The sequence below is a fragment of the Mus musculus genome, chromosome 7, assembly GCF_000001635.26.
Source record: "Mus musculus strain C57BL/6J chromosome 7, GRCm38.p6 C57BL/6J".
Taxonomy (NCBI): domain Eukaryota; kingdom Metazoa; phylum Chordata; class Mammalia; order Rodentia; family Muridae; genus Mus; species Mus musculus.
Genome location: NC_000073.6, coordinates 121,477,745 through 121,499,531, shown reverse-complemented (window position 1 = coordinate 121,499,531; position 21,787 = coordinate 121,477,745). Strand labels below are relative to the sequence as shown.

Here is a 21,787-nt window from a genome sequence, read left to right as displayed (position 1 = left end):
CGTGGGAAGGGAGAGCTAGGCAATTGGGGATAAATGAGAATTACATTTGATTGTATAATCTTTTACGCTGCTTGAAATTTTTAATGTGTTTATTATGTATTCAAAAATACAAAGTAAGCCGTGGAGTATTATCCTGGCCAAAAATATTTCTTCAAATATATTAAAATCTTTTTTTTTTTTTTTTTGGAGGAGCAAAAGGCTTGTTTTTGCAAGAAAAGAAACTGTAATAGAAATGCGTTCTGACGTCTTCTATGGAAAAAAAAACTATCTGAATTACATCCTTTGTGTCGGGCTGCATGAAGCACAGGCCTCTCTGGGAAGGCAGAAACTTCAGTCAGAGCCAGGCAGTGCAACCCTCTTTCCCTTGTTTTTTTTTTTTTTTTTTTTTTTAATTTTCTGGCTCTGCTTGGGACTTCAGAGGATGAAGGTAGCTACTCTGCAGTGTCCCTTCCAGATCTCTCTCTCCAGCCTGGATTCAGAACACCCCTGATTCTTAGTTGCTGCTTTTTTTCTGAAGGTCGAGTTTTGTCTTTATAGCTGTATTTGTTGCTGGCTGCTTGCACGGGAACATTGCATGAGGATATAACTTTTCCTTTCTTCCTTTCTGGTCCTTTCTTTGTTAGTGACTTTCATTTTTCTCTCTCACATTTTTATTTAAATAAAGATATCTAGGGTTCTATCCTAAATCAATTAATTAAACATATTTTGGGCTATTTCGTCTTAAAACTCATTTTTAAGATTCACAGGGAATCAGAGGAGGCTGGCAAGGAAGCAGAGTTAAGACAAAAATATTGTCCCTCCAACAGTATACATCATTACCACACCCCCCCCCCCAATATCGTCCTCACACTTCTCTGGAACACAGACTCACCCTCCCCAGCTTTCTCCATACCTCCTGTCACCTCCACCTGTCCTCACACCTTTCCAGTGTCTTCTCTGTCACCAGCCTTTCTTTTCTTTCCTCTAGAAACACTCACAGCCAACCCTTGGGCCTTGTCACCAAAGCTGTCATGACTAGAATGTTTCACCCTGAAGCTCATTCTAGGGCCAGCCATATCCACACAGAACCTCCGAATGTGGCTTTGTTGGGGACAGAGTCTAAGCAGATATAAAGGTGAAGTCTCACATCCTGGACCTGTGGGACTCAAATCCATGGCAGTAACCTTAGACAGGCAGGGAAGAAGGTGGGCTGAGGCAGTAACACAGTGAACATGACAGCCCAGAACAACACAGTTGTCGCCAGCAGCTACAAGACGGGCACAAGGCAGTGTTTCTTCACGGTATGTATAGGAGACGAACTCTGCTAGCAACCCCACCTCCAACACCATGGAAGGAACCATCCCCTGATGTTTTAATGCTTTCTCCTGGTCATTTGTTACAGCAGCCTCAGGAGGTGACAGATTACATCTTTGTCTCCTTTCACGGTTAGCACAGTTCCAAACTCATACCTGTCCTCAAGTTTACCTATGAGACTCTTGATTTCACTTTCTACCATTTTTTTTTGGACCTACTGGACAATAATTTCAGTACCATCCTCATATACCACCTGGTTTCTCAGTCTCGAACAATGCAGTATTTCAGCTTTTATTCTTTCCTGTTCTGCTCCCAAGTTTCTAACCGGTATTCAGGGTTGCTGAGCCTTCAGACAGCATCAGTTCTAGCTTTGGTTGACTCTTCAGCCATGTGTTACCTGGTCTTTAGAGCACCCCCATCATCTGGTGTTTCAAATTCTCACTGTAAGCTCCCAACCCTGCTTCTCTTATCCACTCTTAGTATCAAGCTAGCCTCCTCCAAATAGGGAAGGTAGAAGCTCCCATATCCCAATTCCTTCAGTTTTCTTCCATTCAGTCTTGAAACTGGCCTTCATCTGAATCTGTCCCCGGGCCCTCTTGCTAGTTTCAGAGAATGAGGTGTGCTGGGCTCATGGTCCACCTGTGAGAACAAGGAATGCTGGGCTTGTGGTACACCTGGCTTAGCTAACTTCCTCAGGATTCTCTGAATAGCCATCTGTAGGCTCCACATTCACTACTCAGGAGTGCTGATGCAACTGATATTTTTGTTTCAAAACCTCTAAAGGTTTTCCAAACTCCATGGGCATTATTGATGCGAAGGACTTCCCGGGCATAAAGACTTGGTGCTTGACTGGCCATTAAATATATTTTTTTGCAATATCCTGTGGTGCAATAAGGAACATCTGAGGAAAACAGGGGAGGCAGCATTTCCCAAGCCTTAGTAATCCAGCTGTGAACTTATGCCCTCCGCATCCACTAACATCTCACTTTTTGCTACTTTGGAGAATTCCAATCAATTCTGGCGACCTCCAGAGTATCATAGCATCCCCCAACTGGACTCTAACAGAGTTTCTAATTCCTAATGGGCACATGAGTTGCATGACCAGAGCTAAGATAAAGGGACCAGGTTAGGGGCTGGAGAGGTGGCTCAGCAGGCCATCAGTACTTGCTGTGAAAACATGAGCATCCAAATTTGGATTCTGATACCCACAAAAATAGCCAGGTGTGCTGAGCATGTGTGTAACCCCAGTACTGAGACAGGAGAATTGCTGGGGCTTGCTGGCTGCCACCCTAGCTCCAGGTGCAGTGAGAGGCCCCATCTCAAGGGAATGTGGGGTGGAGAATGTGATAGAGCAGGACACCCAAGGTCCTTCCCTAGCTTCGGCACATACACATGTACACACACACACACACACACACACACACACACACACACACACACACACACAGTAGTGCCAGGTGGGGACATGAGACTGCACCTTGAGGTCTGCCTTTTCTCCTTATGTCACAGATGGAATTTTGTTTTACAGTTGCCAGCAAACAGATGAATGCTTCTCCTACAGTGCATGCCTCTGAAGTCGCTATCTCCCTCCATTTCTACATAGCACTAAAATAAATAAATAATATACCAGGAAAGTCTTCCTACACTTGCTGTTTGGACTTGCCCTCCATCTTTGTTTTACCTTGCTTAGCAAGGATTTTCCCTACAGCCAGTCACAGCCCGTATTTCCCTTTGTGGAGCTGCCACACTCCTGCTTTGGACAGAGTCTTAGTGAGTTGAAGAGCCGATGTGTGATGGAAGTCGGGCAAATGAAGGCCTGTCTAGGTTCCTAAGACTGAAAATGTGTCATAAGGACTGAAGATGGAGCCCTACCAACCAGCCACGGGGTCCTGGAGGAGGCTCCTGAAGTGTGTGTTAGCAGCTTGTCAGGATCTTACCATTTCTGAGGTGTGATTCTTGATTTCCTTTGGAGTTTGTGAGTTACACACACCCTGCCTATAAATGACTGCCTCTTAAGCGACGTGTAGCTCCTGTTGCTCGCAGCCCTCACTTTTGCAATCCGGCCTCTTCTTCTTCCTTTCTATTGAAGCTACTCCTACTCTTGCCATGATAAACCCCATGAAGGTAGGCCAGGGTGCAGCACATATGTAAATGTTCCATCAGAGTCTGCCCACGAAGCATGGCACGTGTCCCCACATCTCTACCAATATGTATTTAAGATTTATTTGTTTGTTTGTTTATATGTGTGTATATGTGTGTGTGTGTGTGTGAGAGAGAGAGAGAGAGAGAGAGATATGGTTACTGCATGTACATCTGTGTATAATTTTTTACAGTTCCCATGGAGTCCAGAAGAGGGCATTGGATCCTCTGGAGCTGGAGTTAGAGATGGTTATAAACCTCTATGTGGGTGCTGGTTGAACCTGGGTCTTCTGGAAAAGCATCCAGTGCTCTCCACTGCTAAGTCATCTCTCCAACCCTTCTCTCTATATTTGAGTTTTAATGTAATCAACAAGCCCTCAAATACAGTTATGCTCTCAGTTCCTCAGCCTCTCTCAAATTCCCAATGTTCTCCAGTCTATTCCGGACCTTCCCAAGACTGCACAGTCGTCCCGAATGATCTCCTTCCTCCCCAGCCTTTAGTCATCACCTAGGGGCTGATTCGTAAGTTGGTCATGGACGCTGTAACTTCAGCTTCCCTGTGTTCTAAAATGCCGGTGTCCGACTGTCTGAGGACCGAACACTTCAACGCCCCATTTTCCTTCTCAAATTGTAATTGCTGTACAGACAGAAAAACAAAACAACAACAACAAAAATGTCTGTTCTTTTTCTTTGGAACTTTTGTCTTCCTAACCTTCCCAAGTCTTTGTGCTCCTCACCTAGTTACAGGGCTCCCCTGCTGTAGCTTACTCTCTGACGTGCATGCTTCTACTGGCTTCAATCCATTCTGCCACCAGGGGAAACTCTCTAAAGCCAATCCAATCAACGCAAGCCTCAGTGACTCCTTAGAATAAAGCCAGTATTCTGTGGAGTACAAGTTCCCTGCCTACCTTTCTAGAATTAATTTCCATCACTCCTGGCAACTTGATGGTCATGCCACACTGAACATAAAGCCCACTCTCCAAACACAGGTGTTTTTAAATGTATGGTTTTTCTTGGTTGAATTTATTTTTTGTCTGTATGCGTGCACTTGCATGTGGAGGCCAAGAGTCAACCTCGGGTGTCACTCTGCATGTATTAGATCACCTTGGTTTTTTGAAACCAGGTCTCTTATTGGTTTGGAGTGTGCAGATTCAGCTAGACTGGTGACCTTTTGAGGCCCAGGGAGCCACGGATCTCAGCCTCCCTCGGGGAGGCTCGTAAATGCTTGTAAATGCTCCATGGTCAGCTTCCTATGTAGAACTCCTCTCGCTTGTGTGGCGAGCACTTTGCTGGCCAGGCTACCTTTGCCCTCCTGGATATTGAACGTCTCGAGATTTGACACTGGCATTTTTTCCCCCATGTTCTGATGAACGCTTTCTCATCTTTACAAACTCGAGCTGAAGCCACACATCCTTGTTGTCTCCTGATGTTTTATATTTATCAGCAGCATCCTATCGTTTGATAATTACCTCTTGTGTCTCTTTTTTTTTTGGTAATTATCTCTTATGTTTCTTTTTATTACTAAAGATTATTAGCTATTTGGAGATGTCTCTTGTTTATCTTTGCCTTCATATAACCTGGCTCACCATCACTGCTCAGTGAGTAGATTCAAGATTCATTCTCAGAACAAACCTGTTGGGAGGTGGCCCGGGTCAGCCAGCATTCTGTTGCTGTAACAACATAATGCCCTACACAATCAACTTATAAAGACACATGCTTATTTTGGCTCACAGTCATGGATGATCTCGTCTGTAGTAATGGGCTCCTTTTCTTGGAGCCTACATGTCTTGGGGGCATGTAGGAGAACAATATGGTTGAGGAAGGTTTCTACTTCACAGGCAAGAAGCACAAAAGGAGCTGGCTCCAAAACCCTTTTTGGGTGCACACTCCAGTGACCAAATGGCCTCCCACTAGGTCCTGCCTCTGAAAGGCTTCACCACCTCCCAACAGCACCATAGGCTGGGGACTAAATTGTTAATATTTCGGCTTTTAGAGGACATGTTTGTAGATAGTGTGGCGTTATGAGTCTTCAGCAATCAGCACTGGTGTTTATAAGCTTAGTACTTAGCATTCTGGCAGAGAAAGGCCTTGGCAGACTCATGGAAGCAGTATTTTTGTTGTTCTAGAGATTTTACTGTGGCCATAGGTGCCATAGGTTGAACTGGATGTCCAAACTCTGCTTCCAATACACACTCCAGAAGCAGGAAGGGAAATGGGGCTTAAGGGAGCACCCCCACTCCCGCCACATACTCACACATAGCATTGCTGTGTAGTTCTCTGCGCTTGCTCCCTTGCAAGGCTCAGCACTGTTCCTGGTGACCACCCTGGGGTCTCCTGGACAAGTGCTTCACCTGAATCCCAAGCCAGACTAAGTCAACTAGAAACTCTGAGCAGAGATCCAGGAGCCTCAGTGAGAAAGCTTATATCTCTATGGAGCAGAGGATGGTACAGAGCAGTGGTTCTTGCCCTTCCTAAGGCTGTGACCCTTTAATACAGTTCCTCATGTTGTGCTGACTCCAGACCATAAAATTATTTTTGTTGCTGCTTCATAACTGTAATTTTCTTACTGGTATGAATCGTAATGCCAATATCTGTGTTTTCTGATGTTCTTAGGAGACCCCTTTGTAAGAGTTGCTCAACTCCCAAAGGGGTTGCGACCCCTAGGTTGGGAACTGCTGGTGTGGACTACTCATTCTTGTACCATACCGCCATCACTAAAGTTGCTCATGAGTAATGGTTACCATGTGTCCCATGTTCCTGCCTCCCTCATGTGTCCCTACTCAGTGGAATTTTGGCAAGGGTCTATAGATTGGTGTGTGTGTGTGTGTGTGTGTGTGTGTGTGTGTGTGTGTGTGTTTAAGGCAAGGATGACCTTGAACTTCCACCTGACAAGTTTGGGGATCACAGGTTTGTGATATCACATGCGGTTTATGTGTTTCTATGGATCAAACCCAGGGTGTGCATGCATGTGAGGCAAGCATTCTGTCAACTGAGTCATATCCCTACCCCCCACCCCCGGTCCATTTTTAATCGTGTGTTTAAAGACTCTCCCACCATGATAGGATTTTAAACCCTTGGAGTTTGCATGGCTGTCTTTGTTCAGTGCTGTATTCTCAGCACCGGGATGGAGGTGACTCTCAGTGGGTTTCTGAAAATACCCATTGTGAAGAACAGGAGACAGTGGAGGCTTTCATTTGGGAAGAATGAGGCAGGAGGATCATGCATTACTACGTTGTCCCACACCTCAGAATTCTGTGCTGTGTCATCTAAAAGGAAAACCCAGACTTCTTGCAGAGCTTGCTAGAGAGAAAAAAAATCCAAATTTTATTTATTTATTTATTTATTTATTTATTTATTTATTACAGGACAAGAAAGACCACCTTACAGGAGGGAGGGAGGAAGGAATTATGTTAGCTCATGATTCCAGAAGATTCAGTTTGTGATCAGCTGGTTCCACTATTCCTGAGCCTGTGTTGAGGCAGAAGCATCATGCTGTGGGAGTACAGGTAGGGCAGAGTTGCTCAACAGCCGCGCTGCTGCAGACTTTGAAGACCTATAGGAAACTACACTCAGGTCGTAGACCCTTCTGCCAGAGGAGGAAGCCACCTATGTTTGTGGGAAGCTTAGTTTAGGTGCAGATCCCAACATGGGAACTGGGAGACTTCACCCCTCAAGTCCTACCCGTCCCACAAAGCTGTTAATACCTCAAGGAAGGAAAACACCTCACCTATCTTTATATCCCTGGCACATAGGAGGTGTTAAATAAATGCTTCCCAATGAATATATCAGCGGAGAAGGGGCTGCAGAGACAAGATATGACCTTCAAAATTAAGTTTCTAGGAAGGTGTCCCCCCCCCCCCCGCAACAATTCTTCCTAGCTGTTCAGTGTGACTTTAATAATAAATTAACAAACTTGCTGATGACACAAGTTCCAGTTTGACTCTGCGTCCACTCTGTAGCACCATCATCTGCAGAGCAAGCCTCGGTGTGTTAGCCTTTTGGAGATACTCCTTAGCCAGACCTTGATAGGTTTTCGTCACCCTGGCGGCTCTCTGGAGATTACATTTCTGACTCACAATGGCTACCCAGTGGAACACAGATGGTTCCCACAGCCTCCACTGTCCACACAAGGTGCACCTTGCACACACAGGAGTCTGCTGGAGCTGGGCATTATGGGGAACACAGAGTGGACACTCCTCTGATTATTGCAGACAGAGCCTCTGGAAGGCTTCCTTTCTGCTAAATTTGTGTGTTCTGCACTTGTGTTCTGGAAGGCCCAGCTGCCTGGGGGACTTTGTGATTTATTAGCTCCTAAGTGGGCAACGAGGCTCCTTGAAAAGCACCGCAGTCTCCAGGGGGATAATTAGCAGGCACAGTGGAGGAAAGAGGCCTCTTTGCAAAGAGCTGACTCTGAAAGCAAACCTGCTAAATCTCCATGCAGAGCCAAGCTCCAGACACCTGTGGCCATTTACCCTTTGGCTGAGGTAGGCCCAGACTCTGTCAAGAGGCCGCTTCCTTCCACCTCTATAGCAGCAAACCCTGACTAGTAAGTGACCTTGAAGCAAAATGGTAAATTCCAGTTTAAACTCCACCACCAGTCACTCTTCTGTTGCCCAGATGATATTGAACTAGACAGAAGGTCTATGGTTCTTTTGATCCTGCCATGGCCACTGCTGGGCTACAGTCAGAGTGGACTATTCAAAGTTCAGTCTGTCCTTCTGTAGGCTGTTTTTCATGCTGAGGGGACTTTGATATGTGCCCTTTGCACGAAGCGTTTCTTAAGCCGTCTAATAGATTATTGCTTCTACCAGGAAGCCTTTCCTGACTGATGTGTCATTTCCTTTGCCTAAAGTGGTAAGGCGCTTGTCTTCATCCCTCATGATTTCCATGGTACCCAGTGTAGACACAGTGTGTGCACTCTTGACACATTACCTAATTGAACATCCCACAGTGTCAGGAATTGTGCCTAGCACATCTCTGCATCAACAAGGTCTGTAGCCACTGTGAATTCAAGTACTCATTAATTAAGCAAGCATTTGTGTAGCACCTACTATATTCCAGGGTTACAAAGACATGTCAAGCATACTTTTTTTTTCCTCAAGGAGTTAACAGCTTGTGGGCAAACTGGGATTGGAGAGGGGCTGCATCAGAACTTAGCTTCCCACAAAACTGACCACTTTATTCTCTGCCAAAGTTGGGACTCAAAACCCATCAACCAGTCATCTGATTACCTCAGAACTGATGAGGCTGCTTTCTTCATTGCCATAATGACAGGAAGTCGATTCTATTGGTAGTAGATAATGCTCAGCACAGAGACTCACAGCAGGCTAAGGTGCAGAGAGCAAGAGACTGTGGAGAGCTCGGCCCTAAGAGGAACCTATGCACCTCACCCTTCCCACGAAGGCTCAGGGGCCATTTCAGAAGAGAGGCAGAAAAAGTGTAAGAGACAGAGACAGTGGACGACGCCAAGGAAACATGCTCTTCAGACACAGCAGGGCACTGCACGTTTGAACTCACAGCCGCTGTGATCGAAAGCACAGGACCTAGGCAACCCCAAGCCAGACCAATCCCAGTGTGGAGGGGGCACTGGGCATGAGGCCCCATGCTAACCACAGAGCTATTAGTAGTTGTTAGCTGCTGGTAAGGAAAAAGATAGTTTTCCCTAAGCGTGCAGGCCCTGGAAAGTCAACCACTCTCCAATGAGAGATCACACATCTAAGATAGGGGAAAGGGGACACGAAGTTGGATGGGAAAGGAAGCAGGGTGGATGTAGAAAGAGTTGGAGGAAGGATAAATATGATACACTGTATGGCATTCTCAATGTACCAATACTTTTTTTTTTTTTTAAGAAAGAATATTAGTGGAGGTGAGGGAATCCTTCCCTGTGGGGATAATACCATTGGTGGAGGTGTGGAGGCCAGGCATCCATCCCTGGGTTTCCTCAGGAGGTCCAGCCCTTTGCAGGTCTCTCCTGTCACTGTGAGAAGACAGCACTGTGCTAGGTTTTCTTTCCTCTCTGTGTGACTCTAAGTTTTTAAAGGTCCCTAGTAAAGCCATACCTTGAGTGTTGTGGGACTTGTCTTGGATTCCATTGTACTGGTAGATACCACATGATCATATAGAGAACAGTGGGTCCTTTTAATGACAAGTCATGCACATATTTTGGAATTTAAGATGCTTTTCATTTGTTAATTTATTTTTACAAAGATTCTATGACTTGCTCATTATAATATATTGTAATTATATATATATGTATATATATAATATGCAGATATCAGCTATGTACAGGGTCATAAACCACAAACCCAGATGGAGACAAGCCAGTAGCTAGCATTTGGCATACTTCATCTCAGCCAATGTCGTTTCTAAGTCCAAGGACACAATCACTGTGCTCCAACTTCCAATAACCCTACCTAGCAGGTTCTCCCAGTTCCTGTTTGAGGGCTGTGGAAAGTAGGGCACAGAGGACCGAGGGAAATCACCAACGCAACACTGTTGCAGTCTGGATTCAAGTGCGGCTTCAGCACTGGAGGAAAAAACGTGAGAACATGAAAAATTCATCTTGGCACTAGGACAGCCTTTCTAGGCATGAGACAAAAACCACGGGCAAGTTAAAGCACATTAGAGAGCTATGTCTCTGCAATGGGAAAGTATCACGAGTAAGAGGGACGTAGCAAAAGCAGCAAATACCTGTAGCGTGCTAACTGGGATCACGGAGGGATGGCTTCTTCTCTTTCATGTACATAGTTTATGAGTTTTCTCTGACTCCTCCCAAAAAGCAAGTAATAGAGAAAGAGCCAGGAGAAGAAAGGGATGCGGGTCATTAGAAAAGAACTAACGGAAAAAAGCTACAGATGGAAAATAAGAACATGAAAATAATCTCAGTCTCTCCCAACATGCTCATTTATAGGAATGCAAATTAAAGTCATGATCACCTGTAACATGGATCATTTATCCACTTATAACGTAGTGTGTGTGTGTGTGTGTGTGTGAGAGAGAGAGTGTGTGTGTGTGTGTGTGTGTGTGTGTAGGCAGGGAGAAGGAGAAGAAGGAGAGGGATGGAGAAGGAGAGGGGGGAGAAAGGGAGAGAGATCCACGTATGTCACAATGTATTTGGCAGTCAGAGGACAACCTCACTCTTCACTCCCACCTTGCCTGCTCCCGGGAAGTCTCCTGTCTCCACTTTCCATCTTTTCCAGGTGGAACATAGGAGTACAGATGTATGCTACTGTGTCTGTGTCTGGCTTTACGTGGATTCTCAGGGTCTCAGGTCCTCAATCTTGCTTAGTAAGCCTTTTACCTGGGGAGTCATCTCCCAGACTTATGATATATAAATGGTGACAAATTTTAACAAGGGTGTGAAGAAGGAAAGTTTTCTTGACAAGGTAAGAGCACAAACCAATGCACCTCTAGGAAGGCAGTTAGACATTGCCTACAATGTCTAAAATGCACATCGTCTGGACATGGCCATTGTCCTTCTAGACATTTAACTACACAAACATGTAAAGACTTGTGCAGGGGGTACGGATGCTCACTGCTGCAATTGTGGTAGAGGTGGAGAGGCATTCAACAGAGATCCCTTCTCTTCTTCTCTGGGGACCTCCTCCCTCCTGTGACCCTACTTGTACTGTTCTCACAGTTCCAAAGGATTATAGTTCTCCTTACCACACCCAACTGAGGGCCATGGCTGGGTCTTGACAGGAAGAACAAGTGGGGATGAGATGCATTGCTTCAAGGCCAAGGTGAGCGTACAATGGACCCATCCTGTTCCCTGTCTTTTCTAGTGCAGGAGACTCTGTAGCTCTAGAACAGAGCAAGTTCGACAAGTACAAGGAAGAGTGGGGACCTCGTACAACTAGGAAATGCCTTCCCTGAGTGGCTGTGAGCCAGGACAAGCATTTTTGTTTGTTGCTTTGTTTAATTATTATTGTAATAGCAAGCATGAACATAACTACCACCCATTATACGTAAAAGATAGAGACTAGGAACAAACCCTGTGGCCATTAGTAGGATGTGGTTAAATAAGCTCTAACAAGGCTCTGCTATAGATTATAAAGCGGCTGTTAAAAGCAAGAAAGATCTATTTAAAGACACACTCGGAAGAGAGTCCAGGGCGTGTTGTTAAGTGGGAGAGGTGAGTTGCAGTCAGGTTAACGTTTTTTTTTTTTGCGTTGCAAATCCACACACATATGCTGGAGTGTATATGCGTGTGTCTCTTCTGAAAGGATGCACAGGTGTCCTTAGCAGGGCTTAGGTTTGGAGAATGACCTTGGGTTTGGAGAATGACCTTGGGAGATCTGCAGCGGATGGTGTTGTGCATCCTGGGAATTAATTTTCACCTTTAGTTTGATGTGTTTATGGACTTGCCTCTTTTCTTGACCATGAGCATGTGTTCTCGGTCATTAAGAAACTAGAGCTTATTAAAAGCTATTTGTAAAGGCCTCCATTGATATTATTTAGGAGGACAAATGCCTGCACTGCACACTGAGGGAAGGAAGGTTGTTTGGAGTGGCTGAAGTGTGGGTGGGTGGCGAGGACATGGCAGGCATCCTTCCTCTAGATGCTGGCCCGGATAGGAGGCTGAGGGACCGTGGGTGTTAAGTGTTTTTGCGAGTGCTTGAGCAGCCCTAGATGTTTCCTGGCAACTGGACCTCAATTTCTCAGGCTCCATCTGTGGCTGAGCTTGGGGACACTAGCTGAAGGTAACTGCATATCTGCCTGTCTCCTCCGGGTTTATCTTCTTCCTCTTCCCTCTGTCCTTCGTCCTGGGTTAAGCCAGTAAAATCTCTGTGAGGATTCACCAATACACAAACACAGTAGGTGTCAGGAAGGAGCCCAAGTGTCTGCATATCTATCTGGCTCTACCTGGAAGCTGACTTGCCAGGCCGTGCTATTGGAGCAGCCGGGTGTCAAGGAGGCAGACCTAATAATACTGGTGCAAGGTATGCATTTGATGAAGGCTTCCTATAGTCAGCAGTTGAGTAACTGATGTCAGGTAAGGAATTATGCATGATTAGAATTAGTAAAAACATCAGCTAGGATTTAAGTCAGAGCCATTCTGTTCCCTGGCTTCTGTGACATTCCTATCAGCTTCCTCACCAGCAACAGGTGGATGGCTCAGACTTCCTGTGCTGCCCTGAAGTCTAAGCCAGGTAAACAGGTGAGAGCCTGTATCAATCATAAAATGCCACACCCATCCTTGAATGGGCTTCCTGTTTTCTATTGGGTTTCCCTGATTGCATTCAAGTCTCTTTGGGGAGCCTGATGCCTGCTTTCTCTCCTCATAGAGTAGTCCTCCATGGCTGCTGTTCTTTCCAGCTGAGGATCTTGATCCAGAGTTGAATGCTTCTGCTTCCTCCTGTTAGTCACACTCTTCCTCATCCCGGTGCCTCTGATTGCCAGCCCATCTCCTCGCTCTAGTGTGTGTGTTTTGTTTTATTTTGTTTATTTTGTTTTCAGACAGGGCCCTGTGTAAGCCCTGCTGGCCCCAGACTCATTACACAGTGATGGCTTTGAATTTCTGATCCTCGTGGCTCCACCCCCTGAGTGCTGGGATTACAGGCACATGGCACCACAAGTTTTTCAAGGCCTGGGATCAAACCGGGTAAGCATTCTACCCATTGAGCCACAATCTCAGCCGCTTTCAACTTTAGTCTTGGTTTAATTCTCCCTTATATAGCATCGGGAGTGTCTACCCACTCCTTACTCCCTAAAATGTTTCTTCTTGGCTTTGGGCACACATGCTCCCGAGCCCTATGCCTATGCCTATTCCATAGGAATTTCTCCAGGACTTTGTTTCTCTTGTGTGATACTTTCCAATGGTGTCAGCATCCAGGAAACAAGAGTTCATGTGGCAGTGATGCTTCTAACTGGCGCTGAGGGGTCATTATCCTCTTTGTGGTTGCCATGAGCCAGCCTGAAACAGTATAGAGACCAACTCTAGGAGAGGCTCCCCTCCTTTCACAGCTTGGACACCCTCTGCTTCCTACAGAATGGCAGATCATCTGTAAGGACATGAAGGAAACAAGCACCATGGAGGGCCTGAAGCTGGCTGCCCTCACCCTCTTCCCCATCTGGAGTTCTGTCAGAAGGCACCTTAGTCAGTAGGTGATTCCCATCATAGAGTCCTGGCAGTCAATGTGAAGGACATTAGCACACATGGCCAGTCTGTTATGCTCCTCTGGCCAATGAACTCTTCCTCCGCACACATGTGACATTAGCACTTTCCCAAGCTTTTCAATTCACCAAATCCTGCCATTTGTAGACGAGGTTGGCTCGTACTTCAGAGGGGATGGAAACCTCTGGGGTCAGGTGAGAATGGAGCAAACCAACCCAGCAGCTTTGGATGCCACCCTCCTTAGTCTGAGTATCCATACCTTCACCACACTGTGCCCCCTACCTGAGCTGTCCATACAGCCCCCTCACCTCCTGCTGTGTATATTCAGAGTCTCAAGAACTCTTAGCATTTCCAGGTACTTTCAAGCTCTCCAACAGATGACTAGATGAATCAGTAAGTTTAGTCTTTTCCCACCAAGCTTTACAACCACCCCACTCCAGAGTCCCCAGAGATGTGGATGGATTTAAAGGGACAAGTTCTGCGAGGCAGCCCAACTTCCTGAAGCACAACAGTACCCCCTAGTGGGACATGATCCTGATACAGCTGACAGAGTAGACACAGGAATCCCCAGGTTCCTGATGCTGCCTTTGTTGGACTTGATGGCTGATAAAAGAAGGGCCTTTCTGTCTTGTCTCTCAATAGCTGTAGGCACACCAATTCCTGCATTAAGCCTCATGGTTGCAAAGGTCCTCAGAGTTGGCTTTCTGATCATGCGGGGAATGAGACATACTTATTGCCAAAGAGCCTACCGAGCAGTCAGTCCCTACCCCATAGTGTCTGGGCTCTGGTGTGCTTGAACCTGTTGGGTCCCCAGTGCTTGTTTCCAGGTTCAAGACTTGCCTAAATTGTACAAGTGTGGATTCTCAGCTAGCCTTGGAGTAGAGCAACGCCACCTGCTAATCCCAAGGTGTTAATATTCTTTCTGTCCAGGATAGTTAACCCTAGCTCTTCCCATGTTGCACCCTGTCTCATCCTCAGATCAAATGTCACCATGTTTCAATGTGATTTTTGATACCCATGGACTCTTTCTCTCATAGATGCAAGCACAGGTGTGCAATGACTTTGCATATCTGTTTATATATTGCCTTTCTCCCCTGTGAGTTCCCCCCACTAAATCCCATCAGCAGAGGATGGTGTCTGCCTCATCTTTGTGTATCTTTAATCCTTGTCACAGAGCCAATCTCATCACAGGCAAGCAGACGGGCATGAATCATAGCCACCAAATATCTCGCTTGTCAAATGAATAGGATGGGAAGGAGCTGAGGCCTAAATCAAGGCAACATGGGCTCCTCGTGTAAGAAAGAGGTCTGCTGAAGATCTTCACAGAGGATTTATACACACACACACACACACACACACACACACACACATGCACGCACAGAGTTTATATATTATCTGTAGCACACAACTGATTCAGAGATGAGGCACACTTTTTTTGCATTGTTTATTTTTGCATATTCTAGGAAATTGCCAGAACACTGTAATGAGGATATATCATAATATTCATACAATAGTCACTTACTGAGTACCTGCTGTCTGCCAGCCAGCTCTGAGGTCATGGCTATAAATAAAATAGACACAGGACTCACCCTGGTGAAGCTTCAGGCTTGGCAGGGGTGCTAAAGGGCAAAAGAAAATATTTCATTACAACTTGTTAAAAAAGAAAAGGAAAAGGAAGAAACATGTAATGAGTGAATGAAGTGCCCAGAGAAACCCTGAAGTGGCTGGAAAGTCAGGCAATGAGCACATGCTTAGAAGCAGACATCGATGAAGAAGATAAGAGGATATGAAAATGCAGGGTAGACTGGGGGGATGGTCCAGTGGGGAAAGTGCTTGTTTTGCAAGCATCCAAGAACCCATGGGAAAGCTCTATGTGGTGGTATGTGTCTGTAGTCCCAGCTCTTCTATGGTGAGATGGAGGTAGGGACAAGACTGGTCATAACCAGAATGCCCAGAACCAGCTAACTTAGCACACACAGTGGTGAATAATAAGGCCCTGTCTCTAATGATGTTGGAAGGTGAGGACTGACATCTGAGGTGGTCCTCACTTCCACACATGTGTCATGCCATGGGCATGACATGCTCCTAGACACACACACACACACACACACACACACACACACACACACAAACACACACACTTGCAGATGGGGTTGGGATGAAGTAAGCCATTGTAGAGAATCTAAAAGTACACAAATGCCCAGATCGACAGCCATCGAGAGAAGTGTGACTGACGCAGAAAGTAAAATCAGAACAAACTTGAACCTGATATTTTAATTCTAGTGTCACGGTACACAAAAGGACTGCCTTGAGAGACTTGGTGCAAGAGACGGTAGTTGCAGCAATGCATGGTGTGTAGATAGAATTGAAAGAGAGGCCTCAGACAAACTGGCTAGAATGTCAGACAAGATCCAGGAGGGCAGCTTCCCCTTCTCTGGGGGGTGGGGTGGGGATTTGTAGGTGTAGGGCTGGAAGTGGGGAGGGGGCTGCGAATGGGATGTCCAGTGAATGGATAGATGAATTAATGAAAAAAATCATTAAGCAGACATTTCCAAGGAGGTAAGATGGCTACATGGGTAGACTGAAGGCTACTTACTCCTAATAAAATGAACCACCAACCCACGGATTTATGCACCCACACATTCAACCACTCACCCACCCAGTATCTATCCTATAGAAACATATCAGTTCAAATGTCTTAAATGACAAGTAGAAAGCAAGTGCTTTTGCAAGGACTACAGGCATCCAGCATATGTAAAAGAAGCATTTCTACAAAGTCGAGCTGGATACGGACATCTTAGCTGCATCAAATTCCAGGCAAAACAACAGCATCCAAACAATAACACAGATTATCATCTGTAGAAGTTTGTAGAGGAAAAATGACTCCTAATATTTACTATTTTGTCAGTCTGCTCATGAGAACAAAAGAAAAGCACTGAAAAGCATTCAACAGCTTGAAAAACATCACATCCCACCCTCCAAAGAGCACCCTGCAAAGGACAACAGCTGCCCAAGTGACCGGGTGGCAGAGCTAGAGACTACAGAAGTTGTGCAAAAAAGGACAGTAATTGGGGTTAAACTGTACAGAGGCCAGTAAGTAATGCTTTTAGCTTCCACTGTCAAAACTATTCTTCTAACAAATACCATGTGTTCTCATTTACATGTGAAGCTAAAAACTAGCAGGTCTTATAGGATGAGAGAAGAATGGTGGGTATCAGAAGCAGGGAAGGGCTGGGGGAGAGGGGTGGCAACTGGCACAGGGATGTGATTGGACAGGAGGGGTAGGGGCTCCTCTGCTTCAACGTGAGTCTGACCAAGGATGACAACAGTCAGCCGTGCGTTTTTAAAGGTACTGTGGAGGCTTCAGATATGAGGAGAGGGGAGCTTATTCTTTTGTAGATGGTGAACAGGACCTCCAGACTCAATGACCCTAGGCACAGAGAAGAATGGATTGAGACGAGGAGCCAGGACACTGGCGGGCAAGCTATATCTAGTTGGAGTGACAAATAGAGGGTCCCTCTCAAAGAAGCCCCTGAATACAAAGAGATAGATATAAGTAGGTGTTGGCTTCAGAAGGGTTGGCAATAATGAGGAGAATATATTCCTCCTCTTCTCCTTCCTTCCTTTTTCTTTCCTTCCCTTTCTCTCTTCCCTCGTTTTTGTTTTGCGGAGCTGTGTCTCATGCTTGTTAGGCACGGAGCACAAAGCAATACCGTCAGAAGCAAACGGAGCACAAAACTACACCATCAACAGCAAACGGGTTCTGACACACTCTCCCAGAAGCTTGGGGGTCAAGGTCGCAGAGACCACCTGTCTGGACAGACAAAGGGGAGCTCATCTCTATAGATGGGGACAAGGACTGCCAGACTCGATGCCATCGGGCGCAGAGAAGAGTGGGCTGGGGCTCTGATGCAGGCATGTAGATCTACTTGGGGCCACGTGGGAGAACCCCCTTAAAACAAACGGGCCATCAAATCCTATCCCCCAAAGCATATTATAAAAGCCGGCGAGTTGCATTGAGTCAGTATAATTCCATCGAACACCGCGTTATTACTCAGTGCAGAAATAGGTCACAAGAAAGTTAACATCTCCATAGATTAGTACTTAGTAAATGCAACATCCGTTACTAATTGAGAAAAACTAAGCTTAAGTAAAAGGCAGAAAGTTGCATCTTCAACAACCACCACCACCTCAAAACAGAGCGGCCATCTTAAAGCATAGGCAGCCGGCAGGAAGGGAGCAGAGATTAGATCAGCTCCGTGAGGCTCACGGCAGGCATGGCACCGCGTCCACCTCACAAGAGCTATTTCATTTGAATCTCTCAATAGCACCAGGTATGTGTCTCTATTAACTCTAAGACCTTATTTTTCACTTAGGAGATTAGGTGCAAAAAAAAGAACCCGCCTAGGGTACTGAAAAGTGGAAGCAGGCACAGAAACCCCAGCACTTCCATTCAGCTGCGTCAGTCTGGGCACCTCCAGGCTGGGAGCCTCATTAAGGCTAGGCAAGACAAAGATGCCCACTAACACAATTAATATTTAACATTGCTCTATAATTTATGGACAACTCAATTAAAACTTTAATAAATGGAGAGATGGGAACTCGTAATGTTAGTGAGAGACATCAATTCTTCTCAAATGAATCTATAAGTCAAATGTAATTCCAACCCAAATCCCAAAAGGACTTAAAAATTGAATTTGACAAAATAATTATAAAGTTTCTATTGGATTAATAAATTAATGAAAAGCGCCAGTTCATTTTATTAGGAGTAAGAGTGATAGAGGCAGAGACTTGCCACATCCCATATGAATGCATGTATGAAAGCTGTCGTAATTACAACACTGTGACTGTGGCTTGGGAGCACAGAGATGGAGGATGAATAAAATCAGGTCAGAAACAACCTGAAACTTTGTTTCAATAACCCTTTCTCTTCTTCTTTCTTCTCGATATTTTCCTCACCTCCATTCTCTCTCTCTCTCTCTCTCTCTCTCTCTCTCTCTCTCTCTCTCTCTCTCTCTCCTTCCCTTTTTTTCAGTGTTGGGATTCAACAAACAGGGTCTTGTGCACACTAGGCAAGTACTCTACCCCTGAGCTACATTCTTTGCCCTAGGGGTAGTGTTTGCAATGACTGGAAACATTCTGAGTGACTGGGTATTTTGGTAAACATCAGCGAGTCATTTGTGGGGTGGTGGGCTTAGATTTCTTTATTCACTGTTATCTCAGTATTAAGTCAAAATGAACAAACTAATTTAATGTTAAGAAGGAAACCATGGGTCCATTGAAATGGATCACTGGGTAACGGTGCTTGCCACCAAGCCTGATGACCTGAATTTAATTTCCAGGACCTACACACGGTAGAAAGAGAAGATTTAACTCCCACAAGCTACCCTCTGACCTCCACATGTAGAGTGCATCCTCTCCTCAATAAATCACACACACACACACACACACGCACACGCACACGCACACACACCCCAGCATAAACAATCAGTAATCCAGTGGGCATGCCTATCCATGGGCGGGTGTTTACTAGATTTAAAAAATTTAGCAAACAGGGGAAGACTTATAACCAGACTACAAGAGATAAAAGCAGAAAGGGGGACTTTTGTTCTGACCACAAAATTTTCAAAGTATTACAGTAGAAACCAACAATAATAACAGTGACAAAAACATAAAGAGGAAGTAAGTGAAAAAGACACGCTCCACTTCATATAAGGCAGGCACACAGCTAATATGCCAGCACACGACATCTTTGTAAGTTATTAAGAGAAACACCTCCACGGTTGGAAAGATGGCTCAGCTGGTAAGAGCACTGGCTGCCCTTGGGTAAGACCTCAGTTCAGTTCCCAGCTCCCATACAACTCACTACAACTCCAGTCCCAGGGGCTCCCACATTCTCTCCTGGCCTCCTCGGGCACTCAGGTTTTTACCCCTACACATTAATATTAAGAAAAACACACCAATAGAAAACTGAAGAAAATACATAATTATTCACAAACAATATCATCTTTGGCAAAACATTCAAATTCAGTAGCTATCCAAGTGATAAAAAATAAATCCAAATAAAGTAACGTTTTTTTTAAAAAAGATTTATTTATTTATTTTATGTATATGAATACACTGTAGCTGTCTTCAGACACACTAGAAGAGGGCATTGGATCCCATTACAGGTAGTCCTGAGCCACCATGTGGTTACTGGGAATTAAATTCAGGTCCTCTGGAAGAGCAGCCAGTTCCTTTAACTGCTGAGCCATCTCTCCAGCCTCCGATAACATGTTAAAAGGTATTTATTTTACTCAGACATGTGTGCTCTATATAGCTATTAGGGGTGCAAATATGCTCAAATGTTATAGAAGATACTCACTGGAATGTATCCTGTCAAAATACTGAGACAGTTGTGGAAAGGTGTTCAAGGCCACTTAGCGTATACAAGTGCTAAAAATAATAAAGATAACCTAAACGTATTCAGCCCTGGTATGATTGTTTTAATAAAGTGCTCTGCTACGATTACAAGCTGCATTTTAGCAGATGTTTCAGATAGGAAAAGCGGGTGCTTATTAGATTTAAAAAATGATTTAGAAAATATTTTATATATATCTGCAGGTGTCTTTGGATGCCCAAATGAAGAACCCAGTCTACTCCCCGGTAGTCTCGTCTGTCTCACATCTTCCCCCTCACTGTAGAGCATGCTGCTGCTCCTTGTCTGATATTCTTATGAAATTCTCTACTTCTTCACTCCCAACACACTTATTACATTCTAAATAAAAACAGAGCTACAGTCCACTTCTGCCAAACAAGTTTATAACAGCAAATTCAAAGAGAAAATAAGGTGCACATGTCTAAAATATATTGGATGAGGTGCAAGGAGAGATTAGAGATTTGAAGCCTCTGGGAAGGGAAATTGGAGGTTCGGGGCTGGAAGGAAACTCGTTTCTCATTAGGAAACATAACTCCTTGAAGACCCAAGATCAGCACTGTACTCAAATGTATTAGATACAAAGAAACATAAGTTAGATTCCTTGTAATTTTAATCTTATAGTTAAATTTAAACTAGGATTAAAATTAAAGTTAACTTAAAATCAACACTTTGCAATTTCATTTTTGCAATACAAATTACACCATTTTTTGCACCTTTTTTTTTCAAGTACCCACTTTCCCCCAAATGAATGTAGGAATTGAAAGTTTCAGTCTCCGTCTTGCTTCTTAACATTGAGTAGCCACTGGCAAGCCACTTCACCTCCAAGCCTCACTTTCCCTATTAAAGAGAATTAAATAAAACTGAGTTGTGGAAAGGATTGGGAATGATATGTGAAAATTTTCCCATCTGATTCCCCACTTAGTGGACTCCCATTAGCTGTAGTTACTATCAGTAACCGTGTACCTGCCTGGGACTGGAGGGAGAACCTAGGCAGAACGCAATTATCCACCCTGGAACAGAGCCAGGATACCTGCACTGCAAAACACACAGCTGAACGATCAGCCAAGACACCAGTGTGTACACAGCGAGGGGCGGCCCATGCTCCTCTGGGCTTCGGAAGTAAACTGCATTTCACATGGCACAGCTGCTTGTTTTTTTTTTTTTTAATTCCACAACTAATTAGCCAGTTTTCTCATCAGCCACGTCTATGTGGATTAACTAAACTAAACAGGCCGTTTCCTGTTAAACACAGGTGATTTCTACTACATAACAATGCCTCCGGCAAGACACCTCGTGCCAGGGAATTGGACAGTTAAAAGTAACTTTCAGCTCTCTTGGCAGGCAATTTGATATAGCAGGTCAGTTTGATGGCTCTTTAAATCAGGAAGGCACAGTATACAGCATACTACACATGTCTTCTACAGATTCAGAGATCTGTCTAACATTGCATCCAATCCTGCTTTGGTCATATCTGGACTGAGTACTCATTGTTTAACCTCAGCAAGCCTCAGTTGCTACATCTATTAAATGGAATTGTTGCAATAATTGATGAGTGTAACAGCTGATATAAGAAGGTTGAGGGGAAAGGTAGGAGGTGTAGTGCATCGGGACTGCATGGTCCTAAGAACCATGGTAACAGACAGAGCCAGGTGGTGTTCACCTGCAATCAGCTGTAAGGCTATTTAGAGACAGGAGGGCCCCAAGTTCAAGGCCTGCCTGGGCTATAGACTGAACTCAAGACATGCTTGGTAACTTAGTGAGACAGTCACAAAGTCGAGATAAAAAAAAAAAAGGGACAATGTTATAGCTCAGTCATAAAA

At 44.8% G+C, this 21,787-nt stretch overlaps 1 protein-coding gene across 5 annotated transcripts in view; it reads right to left on the bottom strand.

Moving 5' to 3' along the window:
- The window catches only part of Hs3st2 (heparan sulfate (glucosamine) 3-O-sulfotransferase 2), a 110,184-nt gene that overhangs the window by 2,237 nt on the left and 86,160 nt on the right, over positions 1–21,787 (bottom strand). The gene's annotated exons all lie outside the window — the stretch shown is intronic.